At 45.2% G+C, this 26,689-nt stretch overlaps 1 protein-coding gene and 1 long non-coding RNA gene across 7 annotated transcripts in view; one reads left to right on the forward strand and one right to left on the reverse strand.

Annotated features, from left to right (window-relative positions):
• Positions 1-26,689, forward strand: part of LOC119972633 (putative leucine-rich repeat-containing protein DDB_G0290503) — a 590,251-nt gene that overhangs the window by 170,814 nt on the left and 392,748 nt on the right. The gene's annotated exons all lie outside the window — the stretch shown is intronic.
• The window catches only part of LOC119972635, a 53,216-nt gene that overhangs the window by 25,596 nt on the left and 931 nt on the right, over positions 1-26,689 (reverse strand). The window contains exon 2 of the long non-coding RNA XR_005462125.1: positions 3,499-3,552. This is a non-coding gene — a long non-coding RNA (uncharacterized LOC119972635). The remainder of the gene's footprint in view (positions 1-3,498; positions 3,553-26,689) is intronic.

Genomic DNA, 26,689 nt, shown 5'->3' on the forward strand with positions numbered 1-26,689 from the left:
CAATGTTCCTCTGTAAGGTTTTACAGTCCTCAGTACACTTTGCTCTGCCACACACCTTCGTGTCATCTGCAAACTTGTATATCTTCCAGGTAGTTCCCAACTCCAAATCGTCTATATAAATTGTAAATAATTGTGGTCCCAACACCGATCCCTGAGGCACACGTCACTGATTGCCAGCCAGAATAGCACTCATTTATTCCCACTCTTTGTTTCCTGTTAGACAACCAATCCTCTATCCATGCTAGTACTCTACCCTTAACACCATGCATCCTTATCTTATGCAGTAGCCTCTTGTGCGGTACCTTGTCAAAGGCCTTTTGGAAATCTAGGTACACCGCATCCACTGGGTCCCCTTTGTCTACCTTGCTCGAAATGTCTTCATAGAATTCCAAGAGATTCGTCAAGCATGACCTACCCTTCATGAATCCATGCTGCATCCGTTCAATGGGACAATTTCTATCGAGGTGACCTCCTATCTCTTTCTTGATAATAGACTCAAGCATCTTCCCCACGACAGAGGTTAAGATAACCGGTCTATAATTCCCCATCTTTTGTCTACTTCCCTTTTTAAACAGTGGCGTCACATTTGCTGTTTTCCAATCCTCTGGGACTGCCCCACTTCAGCGAATTTTGGAAAATTACCGCCAGTGCATCTGCTATTACTCCAGCCATCTCTTTCAGTACCCTGGGATGCATTCCATCAGGACCAGGAGACTTATCTATCCTGAGCTCCATTAGCTTGCCCAACACTTGCTCTTTCGCGATAGTAGTGGTTTCCAGGTCCTCACCTACCACCTTCTCTCGGTCAATTGCTGGCATGTTATTAGTGTCCTCCACTGTGAAGACCGATACAAAATATTTGTTCAATGCCTCCGCCATTTCATCATATCCCATAACTAAATGACCACTCATCCTCTAACGGACCAATGTTTACTTTAGCCACTCTTTTTAGTTTTATGTAATTATAAAAACTTTTGCTTTCTGTCCTTATACTCTGTGCCAGTTTTTTTTCGTGTTCTATCTTACTTTTCTTTATGGCTCTTTTCGTGGCTTTCTGCTGATCTTTAAAGTTTTCCCAATCTTCTAGTTTCCCGCTGATCTTGGCTACTTTGTAAGCCTTCTCTTTCAATTTGACAGCCTCATGTATCTCCTTAGACACCCATGGTAGATTACCTCTTTTCTTACAATTCTTCCTTCTCACTGGAATATACTTTTGTTGAGCACTATGAAAGATTTCTTTGAAAGTACTCCACTGCTCCTCAACTGTCCTACCATAAAATATTTGTTTCCAGTCTACTTTAGCGAGGTCCTTCCCCATTCTATCGTAGTCCCCTTTGTTCAAGTATAGGACCCTGGTATTGGATTCTATCATCACACTCTCCATCTGTATGCTAAATTCAACCATGCTGTGATCACTCCTCCCAAGAGGATCCCTAACGATGAGGTCATTAATTATTCCTGCCTCATTACACAGGACCAGATCTAGGATAGCTTGCTCTCTCGTTGGTTCCATTACATATTGTTCCAGAAAACTATCCCGGATACATTCAACGAACTCCTCTTCAAGGCTACCCTGACAGAGCTGATTTGACCAATCTATATGCAGATTAAAATCTCCCATGATAACTGTTGTACCCTTTTCACAGGCATTAGTTATCTCTTCATTTACTGCCCGTCCCAGTGTGATGCTATTTTTGGTGGCCTATAGACTACGCCTATCAGTGTCTTTTTCTTCTTAGAATTTCTCATTTCTACCCAAATGGATTCAACCTCATTCTCCATAGAACCTATATTATCCCTCAATGCCACCCTGATGTCGTCCTTGATTATTAGTGCTACTCCACCTCCCTTACATACCTGTCTATCCCTCCGAAACGTCTGGTACCCCTGGATATTTAACTCCCAGTCGTGACCATCCTGCAACCATGTCTCCGTAATGGCTATCAAGTCGTATCCATTCGCGATGATTTGTGCCGTTAATTCATCAACTTTGTTTCGAATGCTACGAGCATTCAGGTAAAGTGCCTTAATGCTGACTTTCTTATCATTATTAGAGAAATTGGACATCATGAGATGTCCTAAGTTATCCTTCCTTTTTGCTTCATTCCTAGTCTGCCTTGAACTTAAACCCACCTGCACACATGCTAACCTGCTGCTTATCCTTCCATTTAACTCCCTACTCCCTGCCGCTTTCCCTTTCCCCCGACTCAGAAGTTTAAAGTCCTACTGACCACCCTATTTATCCTTTTCGCTAGAACACTGGTTCCAGATCGGTTCAGGTGGAGACCGTCCCAACGGTACAGATCCCCCCCGGTTCCAAAACTGGTGCCAATGCCCCATGAAATGGAATCCCTCTTTCCCACAACAATCCCTTAGGCACGTGTTTACTTCCCTAACTTTATTATCCCTATGCCAATTAGCACGTGGCTTGGGCAATAATCCGGAGATTATGACCCTCGAGGACCTGTTCTTCAATTTCCTTCCAAGTGCTTGATAATCCCCAAACAGGTCCTCCACCCTAGCCTTCCCTATGTTGTTAGTCCCAACGTGGCCCACAACTGGATCCTCCCCCTCCCGCTCCAGTATCCTTTCAAGCCGGTCGGAGATGTCCCGCACCCTGGCACCGGGGCAGGCAACACACCATGCGGGACTCCCTATCCGGCTTGCAAAGGATACTATCTGTCCCTCTAATTATAGAATCCCCTATAACAACTACTTGTCTTTTTGCTCCCCCCTCTTGAATGGCCTTTTGCACCATGGTGCCATGGTCAGCTGGCTCATCCTGTCCACAGCCCTTTTCCTCATCCGCACAGGGAGCAAGAATTTCATATCTGTTGGACAAGGTCAAGGGCTGAGGCTCCTGCACTCCTGAACTCCGAATCCTCCTACCTGCCTCACTTACAATCACACCGTGTTTTTCCTGAACACTTACTGAATTTGAATTACTTAATCTACCAGGTGTGACTGCCTCCTGAAGCAAAACGTCCAGGTAACTCTCCTCCTCCCGGATGTGCCGCAGAGTTTGAAGCTCAGACTCCAGATCATCAATTCTGATCCGGAGTTCTTCCAGCAACCAACACTTGCTGCAGATGTGGTCACTGCCGTTCACAATGGGATCAGCCAGCACCCACATCATACAGCTACAACACATCACCTGTCCAGCCATCTCTACTTATTCAATTAACGTTTACAAATTTATGTTAAATAATTTCTAGTACTTCTCTGCTAAGTAAAAGCTTAATTCAACTACTATAATACTCAATAATAAACTTATACCAAATAAGAGTACAAAAAAACAAATTTACCTTATCAAATTGGTTAGAAGAGGAGGGTGGGTGGGAGACACTACATGTGTAGTGTCTCGGGTTTAGCCGCCGCCCAAATATATAGGATCACTTACCTACCTGGCAGCCCTCCTGGTCTACGTCACCTCCGCTCCTCCCTGCGAAGAAAAGGCCGCTGGCGTCGACAGGTAAATAATTTAAACAAAACGCTTACCTTCCCGGCAGCCCTCCTGGTCCACGTCACCTCCGCTCCTGCTCCCGCTCCTCCCTGCGAAGAAAAAGCAACATATTGTGAGTTTTCCTGCCATCGGTATCGGCGGGACTCTCCCCGGGACTGACACTTTGAAAAAATATGGGAAAATCCCTACCTAGGTTCCTGCCTAGAGTTGGACAGAGCTGTGTGCACAAGCAAGCATGGAGATGGCTCCTAACTTGAACCCTTTATTGTTTACATGTGCGTAATATTTGTAGTTAATAGATGCATACGTTAACTTACTTAAGACCACAAAGACTTCATTAAGACCCACCAACACCCTATAACGCAACAACGTTCAACAGATAACAGTGACCGGATAATCTATTTTAATGATAATGTATAAGGGATGAATACTGGCCTGGTGACTCAGGAGAACGCTCTTCACTTTTCAAATTCACCTGTTAGTACTATAATCTTGTTTAAGTGACCTAAGTAGTCTAAAATAATGTACACGTTGAAATTGCTAAAATTAATTTATAGCATTCAAATAAGTAAGAGTGAGATTCCTCCTGTCAGTACTTTTGCCAGACGGTTAGTGGGAATGTACAATATTGAAATCTTAAATTACTTGTGAATTAATTAATTAATGTTATTGATGAAGGAAATTCCAACCTATCCATTTAAATAAAATTTGCAGAGTAACATTCTAAGTGGCATCTGAAAATATCCTTGTGAGATTATTATTCTTATTTCACTGGATTTCTTCTAACTAAAAAGATTTCCATCTTAATAAACTATTTTACTTTTGTTATCTGAAAACAATCATGCTCAAATCGATAAGACTGTTAAATTAATTGTGCAGCAAATACTCAAATTTTCTCTGGAGCTAAAATGTTTTACATTTAACAAACGTTGACTACATTCACTAAGAATTGTGCTTTGGGGGCAAAACTTTATATAAACATCACCGGCATTTGGTGTTACATTTGGCACTGCAACAAAATCATGTTCCCTGAAGAAATTCAACACCAAAGTTTTCAGATTTTTGAAATTAGTGCATGGTACAGATATTTAATGAATAATAAGTGAAATGCTTGTTGCATAAAGATTCATCAGCAAAGGTTTGGGCTGGTAGAGGCTTATACTGTAAATAATAAATTGTGGAATGCAGCCAGGCTTGTAGAAAATAACTATTTGAGGGATGGTGCATGAACTGAAAGCTGTAATTTTGACAGGTGGCAAGGTGTCATGTCACCAGGCCCTTCTAAAGTCTTATATCTCATACTCATTGATTAATGGCTCTAATTAAGGAATGAAATCAAGCATGTGAAGACAGGGGATCGCTTAAGGTCCTTGTTTGGTAGTTTTCCCTTCCAGGTGCATAGCTCATCCATCTAAATATCGCTTTCATTTATTACAGCTAGAGGATACCAAATGTGAACTGTAGGGGATTCCGGCGGGTCTGTTCATTGCTAAGCATATGCTTGATATATCACATTCTGAGATATTGCACAATGTGATTGCGTTCATCTGAATGACCAGTTCTTTTAGGAAATGCTCAGTGCATTTTTTTCCCCCGTAGGATTATTTTCTTTTCCTCTTATTATCCACGTAATTTTTTGGAGCTGCCCAGTTTTTGTGCATCTATACGTTCTTATTCTTTCACAGCTCTCATTTCATGTTCACTGTATTTGAAAATTAGATCTGATCTTTGTAATCCCTGGAAACACCAAAGTTCAGAAATAATTAATGCAAAGGGAACCAAAAAGCTTTGAAACTCGTATGATAAAAAAAACTTGATGTTTTCTGTTGTCAGTGTCAGAGAGGGAGGAAACAGACTGCGGAGATGGAGTAGAAAGAGATTTCTGAAAAATCCTATTAAATCAGGTTGAATTAATGATTTCAGCACTGTTTGTTTGCTCTGCGAGTGCAGTCACACAAAATGCCTACTAACAAGACCCAAAGTCCGGCATTACATTGCATAGCTAAATAATCCCTCGAGAGGGTAAGCAGCTGCTTTTAGGCCTGTATTATAATACTTTATTATTGAATCCCCTATTGGTTTTAGGTGGGAGGTAGTCAGAGGGAGCCACCACCTGGAATCTCTTGTGTACTAGGTGGAATTTTAAGTCATTTAAAATGCGACACAATACGTGATATTTAAAAGAAATGTCTGATTAACTGAGCTGTATTACTGATGAAGCACACATTTCTATTTGGGTGCTCCAAAGCTCACATACATTCATTTAGATTTGTGTGATAGCTTTAGTTTGCCTGACTTAATGAGAAAAACAAAACATGCCTGCAGAATGAGATTTGCAATAAAATACTTCAACCGGGATTTGTTTGGTATCAAATGATATTTGGTATTCAATGATTAAAGTAGATTATAAATTTATAAAAATTGGACTCTGCCAACTGCATTCACATGTTATAGCTAGCTGTTTTGGCATCTGCAGAACAGGAAAAAAATGGATTTCTGATGAATTCTTGCATGACCATATGTGGTATTAGTCAGTGTGAGGTATTGCTAGCAAGCTCATTGCTTTCAAAAATCAAAGTTAAATGGTTCATCTATCATCAGAATTTGTGTCTGGGAGACTTGTCTGAACATCAGTATGATTTATGGTTTGAATTGGAGGAGTCAACCATGCATGTTTCTTAGTTTATCGTTTTATGCTGTCTTCAATTAAATGTCTATAAACACGGTGATGGCTTTACGACATTGTCCATCAATAAAGACCATCCGGTTTTTGCATGAGAATATGTAATTTTCAGGAAAGTAATGCCCTTCTGACTTCTGGTAAAACAGATTCTACATATGGTTTGTATTATACACAAACTTAAAAGCTAGCTTCATCATACTTTGATTTTAGTCTTGTAGCATAATTAGGTCAGTAGCCAGCTTAATAATTTTATTTATATTTGATGTGCTGTGCCTTTATCCTTTACCTAAGAACGTTTCTGTAATACATTTTAAGCTATTAGTGTCTGGACCTTTGATTTACATACATGTTTGCATATACGCATAAAGGCAAAAATAAGGCTGGCGGTGAAGAGGTGAATGTCTGAAATTTCCACAAGGTTTTTTAAAATAGTTCTTAAAAATTTTACAGATCTATAAATGTCCTGCAGAATGCTTATACATGATGTGTAATTATGAATGTTTTCCAATGGAAAAATAATGACTTGCAAAAATAATGGATATCCTGAAACGGCAGACTTCGGTTTTGTTCAGGGACGGTGAAGAATATTACCTTCACTCTCTACATTTATAAATCTGTGGCATTCATGATAGAAGCATGTGATATCAGATCACAGTGCAGCTGTGCATTAATATGACTATCACCTGCTCAACCTTTGTGACTATGAAATGCATTAGATGAGATATTTCATGGTGTTTTCAATGTTTTTAAAACTCCTTTTTATTATTCTCATTTTCATGCCCCTACTCAGTTTGATTTGAATTACAGTGTTGTAAATTTTGTGTATTGGAATTGCCATGTAAAAATATGGTTCCTTCACTGACGCAAGAGAATGTGCTCAAGGAATTGTGAGTATGTACCTGAGGTTGGGGAGGGGGAAGAGCTGTGGTACTGTTCTTGGAAAATATAACTGGTGAAATATTTCCATTTCCTCCTCTTTATCACGCAATGTGAATAGATTTGAATGAAGTACAATTTAATGCACTAAACCGAAACCAGTTCTATGCAATGCTAATCTATAATTATTAACAAGGCTTCTATTCTAATTATTTTTTGGTAAACTAAGAGAGCTTATACTAAGTGGAGCTTTTGCCTCATGGTCTGCTGAAGTTATAGCAGTGGAGCAAACACGCACAGAGGAGATTTGCTCTTATTGTCTCAGTGATTTGAAATGGACGGTCTCTGGAATTAAGCATTCTAAAAGAAGAAACTTAATTTTTAATTGTTTTTGATTTCCATAATTCTGCTCCTTTTTACCTTAATGTCCAATCAGGTTTCCATTGCAATAACAATGAAAAATCACAAATGACATTTTCTGTGATCATAACTCAGGGTGCATGTTCCCTCCTTGACTTCTCTATAACCTTTGACATGGCTGACAATACTAATGGTGCCTGTGGTGGGTTTGGTGGCAGGCAGGAGCAGAGAATCCAACTGGAGGGAAAAAAATTGGAAACTTGCCGTTGTAAAATCATGTTGCAATTCTCCCAATGGCAGGTTAATGGCGGATCAGTCTTCCTGCTGGCTGATGGCATGAAAGCGATTTGCATTCACTGCATCTCATGAATGCTCATTAAAACAGCTGGCCACCAGTGTCCCATCAGGCATCCCATTTTGCAACACGCCAGTGTGAAATTATGTCGGTCTAAAACCTGATTGGTAAAGAGTGGTGTGCACAAGGTGGTCCTCAATTCGTAAGAGGTTTGAAGTCAGTGAAATAAAGTCTTTCTGCCATAGTGCTGTACTTCTCCTTGACACTGTACACCACTCTGTGGAGTAGACTGGTTCCTGCCCTCCATCCCCATACTTTGCTGGTCTTCATGGACGTCACCATGCATGATTGAACCCATGGACCTTCCTGTGTCAGCGAGTCAGATCAGTCCAGCACCTGGGAAGTACAGGGTTCTCCTCCCCCTGGTGCCACACACCAGTGTCTATCTGGTCAGCACTATGCTGCGGACCTCATGCAGTCATAGCAACAAAGGCCCGAAGTTCAACCAAGGCAGATTGTGAGGTGATGCCTGGGAATGACGAGAAGGGCAATGTGGAAGGAAGGATGTGAAAGGGTGGTGGGGGATGGGGGCAAGGGCTCACAACAGCAGGCAGAGTGGCAAGGAGGTGGATGAAGAGGATGAACAATTGAAGGCAGAGGGAAAACCATGGGGAAGCAAACTGGGCCCCGACAATGCTGCTTGAAAAGCTCACAAACAAGGGAGTCCGAGATACCACGTCGTTTACTGGAAGGGAATGCACCGAGACTGCAGATGTGGTCGCTAAAGGTCTAATTGGGGCATAGGCACCTCGCAGGTAATGGGCTTGTGGTGAGGATTATTATACAGTACCACGGAATTGACTTGAGGTTGCTGCCATCCTGCACGGTCTGGTGAAATCAGGTTAGGCTGGAGAGAGTGATATATGAGTGTGCCTGACTGGTGTTTAAATATGGCGCCAGGGTCTTCAAATCTGCCAGTTTCTGAATGAGATGCTGGCCCACTGGAGATTTAGAGGGGAACTTGTCCATGCATAATTAATGAGGTTCAAAGTGCAGAATGTGGCGCAGCATCCTGCCATTCTGGCCAGTAGGAAAAGGACCGCCGGAGCTGCCCACCACTGCATTTAGTCTCAAAAGCTGAGAATTCAGCCCCATGATTCCCCTATCTCTCCGCTCTCTCAGTCTGTCCACTGCCTGTGTGCTAGCAGACAGCTTTCCTGGTCTTTGAATAGCCGCAATTACCTTCATTTAGGTATTGGAAAAACCATCCTTTATGATCCCTATCCCAAACTAAATATCTTTCCCAACGATTATATCCCTCATCCAGTTACAGTCTAAGGTTAAACCGGACTGTTCGCATTCCTTAGATACTATTCAACCCCAAGCTGTGAGATAGCCTCTTCTGGTTTAGTGATAGTTGGGGAAGGTAGTCAGGCTGGGGGATAGTGGGGTGGTTGGGTTGGATGGATCGTCGGCGAGGATTATCCGGTTGGGCCAGAGGTATAGTTGGAATTTTGGTGGTAGTCAGATCGGGCGAATGGTTGGGGGTGGTAGGTCGAGATGGGAGTTGTTGGGTCGGGTTGAGGGTGTGGGCAGCAGGGGTAGTCAGAGGGTTGGGGTGGGGTAATCAGGTGGTTTGCTTGGGTGATCTGGGGCATCGCTTGTGATGTTCAGTTGACTTACAGAACTGTTAGATCAGATATTAAATTGTGTAACATTTCGTGGGTAAGTATCCAGGTAAGACCCACGTATCTGGTCCAAGTCTTCAGAGGCATTCTCAGAAGGTCCCAGGCAGCAAGCAAACAGCTCTCCAGGAGTTTAAACTTCCCAGGCAATTTCCATGTATATCTGTGTTTTTCATACTTATCTCCTTATGTATGTCCCATCTCTGACAATCTTTGCTTTGATTTGATTTATTATTTTTTTATTATAAATTTAGATTAGCCAATGATTTTTCTAATTAAGGGACAATTTAGCATGGCGAATCCACCTAACCTGCACATCTTTGTGTTGTGGGGGTGAAACCCACGCAGACACGGGGAGAATGTGCAAACTCCACACAGACAGTGACCCAAGGCCGGGACTCGAACCCGGGTCCTCAGCGCCGCAGTCCCAGTGCTAACCACTGCGCCACATGCCGCCCAGATTTTATTTACGTTCCCCATGGCTCAACCGCGAGATTGACTCCCTACTGAAGGACAGATCTGAGGCGTTCAAGGCAGACCACCCTGTCCTATACAAGAAATCCAGGTACGACCTCCGCAAAGCCCCATCAGAGATGGCAAGAGAGAATATCAAACTAAGCTAGAGTCACAGACAGAGTCTTGGCGGTTGTGGCAAGGACTAAACAACATAACGGGCTACAAAGCGAAGTCGAGCAGTATCTCTGGCAGCAGCGCACCCCTCCCCGATGAACTTAATGCAGTCTATGCTCGGTTTGAGCAGGTAACCAACAATCCACTGTCGAGTGCCCCAGCAGCCCATAATTCACCCATACCCACCATCACTGTTTCCAAAGTCAGATCGGCCTTCTTGAAAGTGAACGCACGGAAGGTGGTGGTCCCGGACGGGATCCCTGGTCGTGCACTCAGAGCCTGCGCATACCAGCTGGCAGAGGTATTCACAGACATCTTTAACCTATCCCTACTCCACTCCGAGGTCTCCACCTTCTTCAAGAAGACCACCATCATACCGGTACCAAAGAAGAACCAGGCAACATGCCTCAATGACTACCGCCCGGTGGCCCTGACGTCAGTTGTAATGAAGTGCTTCGAGAGGCTGATCATGAAGCGCATCACCTCCATACTCCCGGAACGCCTTGACCCACTTCAATTCGCATACCGTCGCAACCGGTCCACATCAGACGCCATTTCCCTGGCCCTACACTCATCCCTAGAGCATCTCGAAAACAAGGACTCCTACATCAGACTCCTATTTATTGACTACAGCTCCACCTTCAGCACCATAATCCCAGCCAAACTCATATCAAAGCTCCAAAACCTAGGACTTGGCTCTCCACTCTGCAACTGGATCCTTGACTTTCTGACCAACAGACCACAATCAGTAAGAATGAACACCAACACCTCCTCCATAATAGTCCTCAATACCAATGCCCCGCAAGGCTGCGTACTTAGCCCCCTACTCTACTCCCTGTACACACACGACTGCGTGGCAAAACTTGGTTCCAATTCCATCTACAAGTTTGCTGATGATACGACCATAGTGGGCCGGATCTCAAATAACGACGAGTCTGAATACAGGAGGGAGATAGAGAACCTAGTGGAGTGGCGTAACGACAACAATCTCTCCCTCAATTCCAGCAAAACTAAAGAGCTGGTCATCGACTTCAGGAAGCAAAGTACTGTACACACCCCTGTCAGCATCAACGGGGCCAAGGTGGAGATAGTTAGCAGTTTCAAATTCCTAGGGGTGCACATCACCAAAAATCTGTCCTGGTCCACTCACGTCGACGCTATCACCAAGAAAGCACAACAGCACCTATACTTCCTCAGGAAACTAAGGAAATTCGGCATGTCCACATTAATCCTTACCAACTTTTACAGATGCACTATAGAAAGCATCCTATCGGGCTGCATCACAGCCTGGTATGGCAACTGCTCGGCCCAGGACCGCAAGGAACTTCAGAGAGTCGTGAATACCGCCCAATCCATCACACAAACCTGCCTCCCATCCATGGACTCCATCTACACCTCCCGCTGCCGGGGGAAAGCGGGCAGCATAATCAAGGATCCCTCCCACCCGGCTTACTCACTTTTCCAACTTCTTCCATCGGGCAGGAGATTCAGAAATCTGAGAACACGCACGAACAGACTCAAAAACAGCTTCCTCCCCACTGTCACCAGACTCCTAAATGACCCTCTTATTGACTGACCTCATTAACACTACACCCTGTATGCTTCAACCGATGCCAATGCTTATGTAGTTACATTGTATATCTTGTGTTGCCCTATTATGTATTCTCATGTATTTTCTTGAATTTTGTTTAATTCCCTTTTCTTCCATGTACTGAATGATCTGTTGAGCTGCTTGCAGAAAAATACTTTTCACTGTACCTCGGTACACGTGACAATAAACAAATCCAATCCAATCCAATCCAATTTATTATTGTCACATGTATTAGTATACAGTGAAAAGTATTGTTTCTTGCATGCTGTACAAACAATGCATACCGTACATAGGGAAGGAAGGAGAGACTGCAGAATATAATGTTACAGTTATAGCTAAGGTGTAGAGAAAAGATCAACTTAAAAGAATGTAGGTCCATTCAAAAGTCTGATGGCAGCAGGGGAGAAGCTGTTCTTGAGTCAGTTGGTACGTGACCTCAAACATTTGTATCTTTCTCCTGACGGAAGAAGGTGGAAGAGAGTATGTCTGGGGTGCGTGTAGTCCTTAATTATGCTGGCTGCCTTTCCAAGGCAGCGGGAATTGTAGACATAAGTCAATAGATGGGAGGCTGGTTTGCGTGATGGATTGGGCTGCATTCATGACCTCTTGTAGTTTCTTGCCGTCCTGGGCAGAGCAGGGTCCATCTCAAGTTGTGATACAACCAGAAAGAATGTTTTCTATGGTATATCTGTAAAAGTTGGGGAGAGTCGGAGCTGACATGCCAAATTTCCTTAGTCTTCTGAGAAATAGAGTCATTGGTGGGCTTTCTTAACTATAATGTCGGAATGAGGGGACCAAGACAGATTGTTGGTGATCTGGACACCTAAAAATCTGAAGCTCTCGACCCTTTCTACTTCGTGAATCTGTAGACAGAAAGAGTTGTGCCATCATTTAATACTTTTCCTCATTGTCCATTTTTATCTGCTTATGGCTCTATGAAGCTTTGGATATTTTCCTTTGTTACTGAGCCAGAATAACATATTGTGGGCGCGATTCTCCGCACTCCCGACGGTGCGGAGAATAGCGTGGCTCGTAAAATTTTACGGCCACGCTGTTCCGACGCCCTCCCGCTATTCACCCCCTCCACGCCCGACTCCCGATACGAATCGCTGCCGCCGTTTTTTTTACGGCCGGCAGCGATTCTCAGCTGATGGATGGGCTGAGTTCCCAGCCCTTTACGCCTGTTTTTACGAACGGCAAACACATCTGGTCTGGCCGTTCGTAAAAACGGCCGTAAACTGACGATTTTTAAAACCATGGCACCGATTGGCACGGCAGTACCACGGCCGTGCCAAGGGTGCCATGGGCCCGCGATCGGTGCCCACCGGGCGCAGCGGGCCCGATGCCCGCGCACTCTTTGTCCTTCCGCCGCCCCGCAGTATCCATTCGCGGGGAGGCTGAGGGGCATCCCGGCCCGCGCATGCGCGGGTTTCGCGCAAATGCGCGATGACGTCATCCGCGCATGCGCGGGTTGGAGTCTTCCAATCCGCGCATGCGCGGCTGACGTCATATGACGCGTCAGCCGGCGCTAACTCTGGCAAGCGGGCTTAACGAAATTCGTTAAGCCCGCGATGCCGGAGTTTACGGCGTCGGGATGCTAGCCCCGACCGGGGACCAGAATCGGTTCCCGGTCGGGAAGGGGGGGGCTGGCGTCAAACCCGCCCGGATTTGACGCCAGCCTTACGATTTCTCCCCATATGGGAGAATCGCGCCCTGTGTCTTTTAACTTGATGGCAAGTTTTTAAGACATTTTCAAAATCCAGCAAATATTTTCACAGTACCTGTGGACAAGCTGGTAATTGCTCATTTATATAATTACCTCAGCTTAAAAGATTAAACATATTCTACATAAGTAAAGAAATAGATACAAGAAGCAAATTATAATTTTACGGTATTTACAGAATAATGTACATTTTAAAAATGTAATTCCCTGAACACCTCCAAAAATCAATTTAGTACAATTTGAGTTACTCGGGCACTAAATCAGTGGCTCTAATGTTGCTCACATGCATAATGATCCTATTCTTATAAATTAGAGAATTCACCAATACAATTGAGTTCTGGGAGATACCCAGTATCAGTGGGTCATGTGCCTTTATATTCTCTGTATATGAACATTTCCTGTCCATCATGTAATGTTTCCAAATGTCAGTCATGTTGGTAGAACTAATCAGAAGGTTATGTAAGACTTGAGCTCAAAAATCAAGGTTGTTTGATTATTATCTCATTCCTGTTTGCAGGATGTTGCAAATTAGCTGCTGTGTTTCCTACATTACAACAATGACTGCACTTTAAATGTACTTATTTGGCTATTAAGAGCTTTGGGACGTACAGTGGTTGTTAAATGCAAATCTGGGTTAACCATAGCCAAAGTTAATCTTGGGAAATTAATTGACTCCCATGTAAATTTCTTCTAATGATCTTTCAAAACAACGGAGGGAGAAGCACCGTGATCCAGAGTTTACAGAGAAATTTCCCCTCAGGTTGGAGGGGCTCAATTTAATAGCCCTGAAAACAGGCACAGGCTTGTGATTAACCTGTGTCTGTTGATTGCAATGTAGGCACTAAGGGAACTGATAAGGATAAATAGTTGACATTTGTATGCAATATAGCTTGCTTTAATTAAAATTTTGTTTTGTATTATGACCAAGTTGACACCCTGATGGACAGTGACAGAGGGAAGGTAAGCTGTTGGACTGTCTGAAGGTGACTGTCTAGGCTGCCTTCACCCCTCCTAATTTTCCTCCACCTCCTCCTCATGCCCTTCCGTTCCTCAATTGTTTGTGAAATATCTGGTAGCCAGGGTTGTGCTCTTATGCTGCTGAGATTGTGCAACATGCATATAAAACTTTGATATTCAACATGCTGAGTACTGCATGGCTCCTCTAGAGTGGTCAGGTAATGGATGTTATTTCATCATACCACTGGTCTGCTCTGTCTCATTTCTTTTGACAGCGTTGGTTTTATTGCACACATGCACATTGGGGTCATCAGCCAAGTGGTCAATAGATTGCACTTGTTGCCCACTAGTCATCCTTTGGTTTGCCCTGGTGACTCAAGTGTAACTTACACAGTTGACAGCCACAAAATGAAGGCACCGTGACTGCCGCCCAGCCACACCACTGGGAACAATGGCCACTGCTGAGCATTCCTGAAGTGGAGACGCTGATGTAACTTGGATTAAAGCGGTTTTGCCGGGGGACCTACCAGCTTGGAGGGGTGGCATGCGGCTGGGATTGTCTGGGGGTTGGCTGTGGGGTGGGAGGGGTGAAATCCACGATGGGATAATGATCTTGGAGGGGGGGTGAGGTGTGCTGTGCCTCCGATGGCCACAGGGGGCCTAATGAGGCACATCCCACTCTTGCCTGTAAGTAGTTGATCCATTTAAATAGAGCTGGTGGGAGTTCCGTACTATTGTTTAAGGCATGTTTAGCTGTACCAAGCTAATGGAAAATATCGAGGGGACCATGGAGCTCCAAAATGGTAGTGTTTACTTCAGTGCATATTGATTGACATCATGAACTGCCTGTTCTGCATCCTTTGTAGATGTGTGTGTCCGTGTACTATTTTTCTTCTGTCTATTAAGGTCATCACTGCCCTGTACACCTGTCAGTGGGTTTATCTGTCACAGAACCCAAACAGATGCATCAAGGAATTTTATTAACCAATGTGCCAGTGTGACAGATGGAAGTTTGTTGAGTGGCTGAAGTCTCCAAGGTAAAAGGAGCCATAGACAATATATCCATGTGGCCATAGTGTGACTTTCCTGTTCACTACTTTTATCAATGAAGAGAGTCATAGGAAAGGATACCACATAGTACACAAAGTACCACATACATTTTAGATGGCATACAAAATTTATAATTATTGCTGCACAGCTTCACTTGTCATGTAAGAGTAATTTTAAATTGGTTGAATTTTTATAAATTTTTCCATTGTGGTAAGAAATTGCACATTTTTGAATTATATATTTTTCAAGAAAAACTTTTATATGGTATTTTAGGTTATACTTTAATCACTTGTGTATGACCTAATCATTTAAGTTGCTATCTGTAAGATTCAAAATTAAAAGTGAAGGGATTTTGTGGTTTTAACTTCATGTTTTGCTTACTGACAACACTGCAACGGGATTGACTATTTAGCCTGCTTGATGATATCATTGCTGCTAGATGCCTGGAGATTCTCTTGACATAGCTTCAGCTCCCAACTGCAATCGGGAAAGAGGAAATCCGCACTACAAAGGTTGCTCGATTTTTGTGGGCAGCTTTCTTCAAGGTTGGCGCTTTGGTAACTTGAGAATGCCAGTCGTAAGAAAACAGAGGTTTATTTAACTAGATACACTATTCTGCTAAAGGCAGCAACTCACTCCCGGTACAGTCCTTGCTCGAAGAACTAACCACACCAAGCCCTGCTTTGGGCTAGCTTTTATATTCGTTTGTAATGATCTCCAACTGGGTGGCCCCTGAGAAGCTCGTACTACACGAATCTTACAGGAAGATCAGCAGTGGTTCCCCGTGGTCCTCATGGGGGTTATAGCGTCCCCCACATGACCGAAAGTCCCCTTTCAGTCACAATGGTGGGGGCCTTCTGTGTATCAGCATGATGACTGCTGTTTCCTGGCCTTCCTAAAGAGTTGAAAAATATATATTTTTATTGAAGGATTTTTCATTTATAGCAAACACAGCATCAACACAGTATCCACATGGAAAGCTGTTACATGGTGCAATATAAAAAACGCAACCAACCCTTTCCCCAACAATAAAAACTAACCCACTCCCTTAACAGCTGATGGTGAACAATTATTTAGTCGGAAATGAATGGCTGCCACCTCAGGTGGAAACCCTTAACCGACCCCCTGACTGTGTTCTTGACCTTCTTGAGGTACAAAGATTCCATGAGGCCATCCAACCAGACCGAGGCACTGGGCAGAGAAGGAGATCTCCATCCCAGCAAAACTCATCTCCCGGTTATTAACGAGACAAAGACGAGAACATCCGCCGTCACCCACGTCTGCAACCCCAGCGAGTCCAATATGCCGAAAATGGCCACCAAAGGACAAGACTCCAGATCAATGTTAAAAATCGCTGTCATGGTGCTAAAGAAGGAGTCCCAAAAGCTTACCTTTTTGGAACACAACCAAAACATATGGGTGTGATTAGCCAGCCCCCGAAAACAGTGCTCACTTGTCCTTCACTCCTTAAAAAAACCCATTAATCCTAGCTTTAGTTGGGGAGCCCAGTGTACCACCTTGAGTTGAATTAGGCTGAGTCGTGTGAAGGAGGACATGGAGTTTATCCTCCGAAGGGCTTCACACCACACGTCCTCATCTAAGGTAGCTCCTAACGCCCCTTCCCATTTTGCTCACACCTCATCCAGCAGGGTGACCTCCATTGACAGGATATGCCCACTGATACCTGAAATGCTCCTCCCACAAGACCCGGATGGCGATAGGGTCCTCTTCAACAAGGAAGGTTGCGGAGCCAAGGAAAATGTAGGAAAAGACTTTCAGACAAAATGACGTATTTGTAGGTAATGGAACAAGTTTGATCTTGAAAGTTGAAACTTCGCTGATAGCTCCTCCAAACTAGCAAACTGTCCTTCCACAAACAAATCCCCCAAATTCTCAAGGCTCTTTCCCTTCCACGACCTGAACATCGTGTCTAAACTCGATGGTATAAGTGGTTGCCACCGATAAGGGCCTGAAATTATGTGGAGCCCAATTTATAATGCTGCCTAAATTGCCTCCATATCCTTAGAGAGAACAACACCAGGTTAAAAGAATACCTCCCCAGAGAGAAAGGAAGCGAGACCGTTGCCAAAGCCATTAAACTAGAGCCCCAACGGGGGAGCACAGTGGTGCAGTGGTTAGCACTGCTACCTCACGGCGCCGAGGTCCCAGGTTCGATCCCGGCCCTGGGTCACTGTCCATGTGGAGTTTGCACATCCTCCCCGTGTTTGCATGGGTTTCACCCCCACAACCCAACGATGTGCAGGGTTGGTGGATTGGCCACGCTAAATTGCCCCTTAATTGGAAAAAGACAATTGAGTATTTTAAAATTTAAAAAAAACTAGAGACCCTACAAGAGCTCACATCCATCTGTCCCCATATGGAACCCGGCTCCCCAATTCACCCCAGTACCTTCTTGATGTTGGCCACCCAATAGTAAGCGAGCAAGTTGGGTAAAGCTAGACACCCTGACTGCTCGTCCCTCTAAGGAATGCCCTACGGATTCTTGGGGTCTTGCCCGCCCAAATGAAAGAGGCCATAACTTATTAACCCTAGCAAAAAAAGATTTAAGAATAAAAATTGGAAACACTAAGAAGGAAATAAAAACCGTGGGAGGATATTAATGTTTATAGTATGAATCCTTCCCGCCAAATACAGAGGAAGGTTATCCCACTTGTGCAAGTCGGAACTTGACCTGCTCATCAGACTAGCGTAATTCAATCTATGGAGCGAGGGCCAATCATGGGCCACCCAGGTACCCAGATAACGGAAGTTACTACTGGCAAGACAAAAAGGTAGTACCCCCAGATTGGTTCCCAACCCCGGAGACTTAACCAGAAAATATTCAGTCTTCTCCAGGTTCAGTTTGTACCCCAGAAAAGAGCCAAAGCTCCTGATTTTCATTATTTCATCCACAGAAATGACTGGATCCGTAATGTACAGAAGCAAATTATTGACATATAAGGACATCCTATTCCCTTTCTCTCACCTCCCCCACCCCACCTCCCCATCTTATCTCTCTCCTTTTGCTCAAGATCTTAGCGTTATGGCCAAAGGCTCATTTGCCAATGTACACAGGAGTGGAGACAGTGGACACCCCTGCTTTGTACCCCTACTCAATAAAAAGTACCCCGAGCTCAAAACATTAGTGCGGACACTGACCGTTGGGGCCCTATACAGTAGCCGAACCCACAAATTGAACTTCTGCCCAAGACCAAATTTTCCAAGGACCTGAATTGAATGCCTTCTCAGCATCCACGGACGAAATTACTTCTGGTTCAGAGACCGATGAGAGGGAAAGGACAATATTCAACAGCCGCCCTATATTAGTTGATAGTTGCCGATCCTTAATGAAGCATGGCTGATCTTCTGCGATCACCTCCTGAACACAAATCCCTAAGCGCAGTGGCAATACCTTGGCTAGCAGTTTGGCATCACTGCTTAAAAGAGATATGGGTCAATATGATCCACACTCCGTGAGGTCCTTGTCCATCTTCAGAATGAGAGCGATAGAGGCCTGTGAAATGTGGGTAAGGAATTCTGTGGAGTAGTGCTATTGCCACTGGACTAGTGATCCAGAGACCCAGGGTAATGATCTGGGGGTCCGGGTTTGAATCCCACCACAGCAGGAGGTGGAATTTAAACTCAATAATATATCTGGAATTAAAAATCTAACGATGGCCATGAAACCATTGTCGATTGTCATAAAAATCTATCTGGTTCACTAATGTCCTTTAGAGAAGGAAATCTGCCATCATTATCTGGTCTGGCCTACATGTGACTCCAAACCCACAGCATTGTGGTTGACTCTTATGCTTCTGAAATGGCCTAGCAATCCACTCAGTTGTCTTCAACCGTTGCAAAAACATGAACAGGGAATGAAACTGGACCACATGTCATCGACCCAGACTCCAGAAATGACGGGGGTAAATACAGCCCTGTCGACCCTGCAAGCATCTGGAGGCTTGTGCCAAAGTTGGGAGAGCTGTTTTAGTGACTATTCAAGCATCAGCCTGACATAGTCACACTCACAGAATCATACCCTAGACCCCAATCCCTATCTGTACGCAGATGCTAACCTCATTGAACCAAGTGAAACTGGTTCAACAGTTGCAGCTCCTCCCCATCTCACTCATGTTAGCTAGCTGAATTTATTGCGAGCGGGACAGTCCCAGACCCAGGATAAAGAAAAAACAATGTAATTTTGCCTACCCTCGGATAAAAGATACCTCATAAAAATATTAGCCCTACAAAACTGAATTCCCAGCAGAAGCCATATATTTCCAACTATAACATATGCGACACCACTTTTCATAGCAGTTAGCCCCCCACCAATAAATATACCATATGTGAAGCACAAATCCAACAAACATCGACAACTATATATAGGATGTCCCAACACCCTTCCCAACCCATAATATTTAAAGATCTCACATAGCACAGTTAACTAGAACCAAGTCCATGCTTTTTAACAAAGGCATCCGCCTCCTCTGGTGCATCAAAGTAAATCTTTCGATTCACAGGTAACATGCAGCCTCATTGGGTATACCATCCCAAACAGAACTACATTCTTGTATAAGGCAGCCATGCCTTGTTCAAGGCTGCCTGCTTCCTCGCAGTTCAGCTCCAATGTCCTGGTATATCCTTATTAGGTTACCTTTCCACTTCCAATCTTGATGTTCCTTGGCCCACTTCAGGCCCAGCTCCTTCTCTTGAAAGCTTTGAAAGCGATCAATGACTGCACATGGCAGTTTGTCTGGCCAAGGTTTCTGACAAAGTGATCGTTGGGCCCTAACCAATTCCTCCATCATTTTCCATACATCTGAAATATATGCAGTGGGATTTCGGCCTTCCAGCAGCCCCACGACTCTCAGGTTCCGCCTCCTCGAATGAATCTCGAGATTGTCGACTTTGGACTTCAACCACTTGTTTTCATCGGCCACCACCACCATCTCAACCTCCAGCGAAACAAGCTGCTCACCGTGCCTCAACAGTGCTTTCTCCACATCCTCTAGCACCTCTCCATGCTTCACCATCTTGGCAGCTTTTATTAGTCTCGACTGGATCGGGCCCAGCTTGTCCTCGATCAATTTTCGCAGGCTCTCCGACATCAATTTCCACTATTTAGCAAAGTGCATATCAAATTCTTTTGGCCGCATATTAGAGAGCTTATCTGCTGTTATCAGTGAAGCCGCTGCCACAGAAGCAGCCTCTGCCATTTTATCAATGGAGGAGCTTCGCGATGCCTAAGAGTTGTTTGACAAATTACCTTCTGCTGGTTTCTTACCTCCTTTTTTTCAGCATTGGTTCGGCACAGGTACCCTGTATCATCAAACAAATAAGTTTTCCTGCAAGAATTTCCCTAAAAACCTGGACAAAAAAGACTTTAAAACCCAAGGATCCTGACGGGCGTTACCTAGTGAGCAACCTCTCCTAACATTCCCCCACCAGAAGTCGATCCCCGAAGAGTCATTGCTGGGACCTCGGTCCTGGACACTATGTTGTCCGCTGGTATGGATACTTCGCTGTCCATCTCTGACCCAAAGTCGCCCTCCTCCTGCTGGAAAAGGCACTGTGACCCAGGCAGCTGGGTCCCCAGGCTGAAGGGTGATTCCTGGCATGGAGGAGATGCCAATTTTGCCGGTTGGGCATTGTGAAGTGTGGATTCTCGCTTCTTCAGGTTGGCCAAGTGCTTTCGCTGAATTCTCCTCTGAACCTGTACTTGGTACGAGCCCGGGCCTGTTCTCTCCAGCATGACGCCTTAGAGCCAATGTGCCCCATCACCAAAACTGAGTGAAATTGCCACCCTGGCATTCTTAAGTCATGGTGTTTCTTCTGCGTTTCCTGCTGCAACTCCATTTTCCTGCCGAGGCTCGGAAACGTGAGACTCAACTAAGTTCTAACTTGTCGGCCCATCAACATTTCTGCTGATGCGATTCCCATCGTCACATGTGGCGTTGTGTGGTAATTAAAAATGAAGCGTGCCAGCCGCATGTCTGTGGAACCTGTGGATTACTTATTGATGCCCCTTTCGAAGGACTGGACTGCCCTTCTTGCTAGGCAGTTGGAGGACAGATGATACCGGGCGGTTTGAATATGCCAAATGTCATTTTGCTTTGTAAACACGGCAAATTCTTCGCTAGCGAACAATGTCCTATTATCTGTTACCGGGACCTCAGGGATCCCACGGGTGCTACATGAGCCTCACAGGTTTCCCATTGTGGTCCTGGACTTTGTTGATGCCATCCTGTAAATCTCTAGCCACTTCAAGTGGGCATCCATGATAACCAAGTAATGTGGACTCCTTGAATGGTCCTGCGAAATCCACGTGTAGATGCACCCACGGACATCCTGCCCATTTCCAGGGATGAAAGGAGGCTGCCGGCAGGTGCTTCTGATGCTCTGGGTTCGCTGGGCAGTTGCGCACGACCCTCTTGATGTCCCCATCGATACCGAGCCACCGGACATAACTACGGGTCAACATCTTCATCTTAAAGGCACCCGGGTGACCACCGTGAAGTTCCTGCAACAGGGATTCCTGACCCTGCGATGCGATGACCACACGAGCTCCCCACAATATGATGCAGTCTTCTATGCTGAGTTCCGAGAACCTCTGGGGAAAAGGCTGGAGAGCTACAGGAAGGGGCCCCCTTTTCTCCGCTGCTCAACAGCATGAGGCAAAGTTTTGCCAGTCCCGGATCACACTGTGTCCGTGCAAGACCTGAGTAGCTGTCACTGACAAGGTATCCATACGAGTTGTAACCGCCTCATTCACCACTGGTGGGGACAGGGCACTCACGGGCACTGATAGACGGCTGAGGGCGTCGGCATGGGCAATCTGCATACCCGGGCGGTGTCGAAACAAATACTCATACGCGGAGAGCAGAAGCGCCCAATGCTGAATTGTAGCTGATGCGATGGGTGGGTTTCCTTATCTTCCTTGAAAAAGTGAAGCAGTGACTCGTGGCCTGTCGCAATGGAGAAATGCTGGCCATTAATGTATTGGTGGAACTTCTTGGCACCAAAGATTATCGCCATGTCCTTCTCGATTTTACCGTGCTGTCGTGCTGCTTCCGCCAGGGTCCCTGAAGTGAACGCAGTGGGGCGTTCCATGCTGTTGTCACATCCCTGGGCCAGCACCGCCCCAGTGCTGAAGCGGGTGGCATCGCATGTCAAGACTATAAGCCGAGCCAAATCATGCGTGAGGTGCTCCGTGGACAACAGGTGCTTTTTTACTCCGACAAATGCTTTGTCCTGTGAAGCATCCTCGAGTCTCTACTGGTCCTTAATAATACATGGAGCGGAGCTAACAAAGTGGCCAGGTTTGCAGTGATCTTCCCATCGTAGTTAACTAGGCCGAGGAACGACCGGAGCTAAATGGCATTATTTGGTGTCCGGACCACTTTTATAGCCTGAACCTTCTCTTCTACCAGGTGCAGACTATCCTTGACCCACCCTGTAATCTAAACAGGTCACTGCTCTAGAGCTGAACACACAATTGCGCTTCTTTAACTGGGTGCCTACTTGGGAAAACTGCTGGAAAATGTCCTGTAGATTGAGCATATGATCCTTCTCTCTGGCGCAAGTGATGAGTAGTCCAGATAGACAGCCACCTTCGGCAGATCCTGTAAGATATTCTCCATTACCCGCTGGAAAATTTGCGGAGCCCCAAACGGGAGGCTGGTATACTCAAATAATTGACTGTTTATAGTTGCGAATTTCCTGGACCCCACATCCAACTGCACCTGTAAATAAGCATGGCTCATGTCAAGCTTGGTGAAGGAACATCCTCCAACCAGCTTTGTGTACAAATCCTCCACCCTAGGCATCGGACACTGGCCCAGGTGTGAAGCTCTGTTCACGGTGAGCTTGAAATCTCCAGAGTCAGACAGATTTGCCGTGCGTCATTACTGGCACCATGAGCAAGGCCCATTCTGCAAGCTGGGATCACAGCCCAGGTCCTGCATGCCCTGAAGCTCCGTATCAACGTTGGGAAGCAATGCGTAAGGGACAGGCCTCTCCTTAAAATACTGGTGCTGAGCATCAGGATGCATGTAGATTTGGGCCTTGGCCCCCTTTATCCTGCCCAAACTCTCCTTGAACACTTTGGGGTATTTGCTCAGAATGTCGTACAGATTCCCAGTGCCTCTGTGAAAAACCTGTTGCCAGTTGAAACGGAGGACTCACAACCAGTCTCATCCCAACAAATTGGGCCCCGGTTTCTGCACCACAACCAAGGGAAGATGGACCGACTGTTGTCCTTGCGTGACTTGAGTCACAGTGGTCCCCACGATATTCAAAGGCTCACCGGTATAGGTCGCTAACCTTGCTTTGGTGTTGTGCAATGCCAGCTCCATGATCCTTGTGCGACCTCGCCGAAATGTGCGATGGTCCACAATAGAGATGGCAGCTCCAGTGTCCATTTCCATTATCATAGGGTTACCATTGACCTGTAACGTGACCCGGATCACTGCTACCTTCAGGGCGGTGATGCAGTTCAGCTGCATTAAATAGTCCTCCCCACCTGTTGGTGAAAGGCCCTGGTTTGTGGTGATCTCGGCGGTTGTCATGGTCCCTTTTCGCGGCGCCAAAATTGGCAGCTCTGACCATCATGAGTTCTCCTACCACACATTTGGCAACGTGGCCGACTCTCCCGTTCATCCTTGGGGGAGATATCCCACCGGTCAGTGGTAGGTCCTGGGATCCTGACATGGCTGTGGAATTGCCTCCAGTGCTGCCCTTTTGGAGGAGATTTGGACAGACCGGCCTTGTCCTGTGATGTAGAGGGAGTTCAAAACCAAGTGCGGGCCAAACTATGGGCGCCATGGTCCATGAACCTCTGCAGCTCCTGTATTCCTTCCTTTGTGTGCTCTCAGGACAGCAAAAGCCCGAAGGCCCATTTCAAATCCAAGTTGTGCTCTGCCAACAGCTTTCTCTGAGTGACTGTGTTGCATCTGTCACACATTAACCTGTCCCTCAACATTTCAGAGGGGGAACAGCCCAAACTCATAATGCTCAGCTAGACGTCTCAGGCAAGTCAATAGTCAGTGACTGATTCAGCCGGAGAGCGCACCATCGTATTAAAACCATATCGCTGCATACTTACGGAAGGCTTGGGTCATAATGTTCAGAAACCAAAGCGACCAGCTCATCAAGGATTTGGAGTCCGTTGTAGCCGGCTAAGTCGGATGTTTTGATCCCAAAAGTCACAGCCTCGCAGGCAGTCAGGAGGAGGACTTTCTGACGGTCTTCCCTCAAAATCATGTTCACGTGCAAGAACTACATCATATTGTGTCCAGTCTTCCAGGCCTGAATCGGAGCCTTCTAACTTGCAGAGTAGCGGTATTTTGAGTTGTTATGATCCTGTGCTCTGGGATAGAAAAGTACCGGGCGGCTAGGCTGTTCCACGAGCGAATCTGGAGTTTCCTTTTTCCCTTTTCGCCAGTTTAATGATTTGAAGAAGCCAGCTATAAGAGAACAGTGGTGTATTTGACTGTTTACACTTTTCTGCTCAAGGCAGCAAATCGTTCCCAGTACAGTCCCTACTGGGAGAACTAACCACACTCGGCCCTGCTTTACGACGGCTTTTATGTTTGTTTGTAACAAAGTCCAGCTGGTGGCCTCCGCCTCCGATCTGGGAAGCTCGTACTCCATGAGTCCCTCGGCAGGACAAAAATGGTTTCCACGTGGTCCTCGTGAGAGTTATAACATGTGGCAAGCACTTTTTGCTTCATTGCTGACCACAGCATTGGCCTCTATTTTCTTTCTCCTACTCGTACTCACCAATGGGAAAGAGCAAAGGAATATTATTAAGAAGTAGAACTATCTTGTGGATAGGTATTTTGGAATTATATTTGTACTAAGGCTCCTGTCTCTTGTTAAAGAGCCGGAAAGAAAGATTTAAGCATTTAAAGCTCAATATAAGCAACACTCAAGCAGGATTGTTAGATTAAAGTGTTGCAGTGTGTATTGGTGCCAGCAATGTTGCTATCATTTGAGGATGTTACTGGATGAACATGGCTATCTTAAATGAAACATACGTACAGTGGTAAAAATATGTATATTAATAAGAAATATGTAATTTAATTTTGCTGTTTTCATGTATGTATGACATTTGTTTACAAATAATAATTCAAAATAAAATTACACGGGATGTGGCTGGAAAGGCCAGTATTTATTTTCCATCCCTTTAAGAAGGAGTTGGTAAGTCATCATCTTGAATCATGGCAGTGTATCGTATAGGGTGTAGGGGAAGCATGGGGCGCAGTGGTTAGCACTGGGACTGCTGCGCTGAGGACCCGGGTTCGAATCCCGGCTCTGGGTCACTGTCCGTGTGGAGTTTGCACATTCTCCCCGTGTTTGCGTGGGTTCTCTCTCTCCCCCCCCCCCCCCCCCCCCCCCAACCACCACCACACACAACCCAAAGATGTGCAAGTTTGGTGGATTGGCCATGCTAAATTGCCTCTTATTTGGGAAAAATAAATTATAAAAACAAAAGTATAGGGTGTACTCACAGTGCTGTTAGGTAGAGAATGCCGGGATTTTGACCTAGTAACGATGAAGGAAGAGTAATATATTTTCCAGTCAGGCGGGGATATGACTTTGGAGGGGAAACTGTAGGTGATGGTGTCCCCATGCACTTTCTGTCCTTGTTCTTTGAAAGTGATAGAGGTCGTGGGTTCAGAGGATGCTGTTGAAGATCCTTTGACAAGTTCCTGCAGTACACCTTGTAGAAGTTACACACTGTTGCCACGGTGCATCGATAATGGAGGGAATGACTGTTAAAAGTGGTGTATGATGTGCTAATGAAGTGGGTTACTTTGTCCTGCGTGGTTCTGCGCTTCTTGAATGTTATTGCCACTGCAGTCACCTGGCAAGTGTGGAGTATTCCATCGCATTCCAGACATGTGTTTTGCAGATGGCTTTGGGAAGTTGAGAAGTAATACCAAGCTTCTGACCTGCTTTGACAGCAATAGTATATATTTGGCTGTTCAGTATCTTGTCATTGATGAACCCTAGGATCAGGGATTCAGTGATGGTAAGACCTTTGAATTTGAAGGGGGGGTTGTTAGTTTTCCTCCCTGTGGTGATGGTCATTGCATCATGGCACAAATGTTACCTGCCACTTATCAGCTCAAGTTTGAATATGATCCTAATTTTCCTGCATAAGGTGACAAATTGCTTCATCAGATGATGATTTGCAAATGGAACTGAATCCTATAATCGTCAGGGAACATCCCGACTTCTGACCATATGATGAAAACAAAGTTATTGAAAAGCAGCTGAAGCTGTTTGGACCTAAGTGACTATCCTGAGGAACTCCTGCAGCATTGTCCTGGGGCTGAGATGATAGTCTCCAACAAACATATCCATCTTTCT

Source organism: Scyliorhinus canicula, chromosome 10, assembly GCF_902713615.1.
Source record: "Scyliorhinus canicula chromosome 10, sScyCan1.1, whole genome shotgun sequence".
Lineage (NCBI taxonomy): Eukaryota > Metazoa > Chordata > Chondrichthyes > Carcharhiniformes > Scyliorhinidae > Scyliorhinus > Scyliorhinus canicula.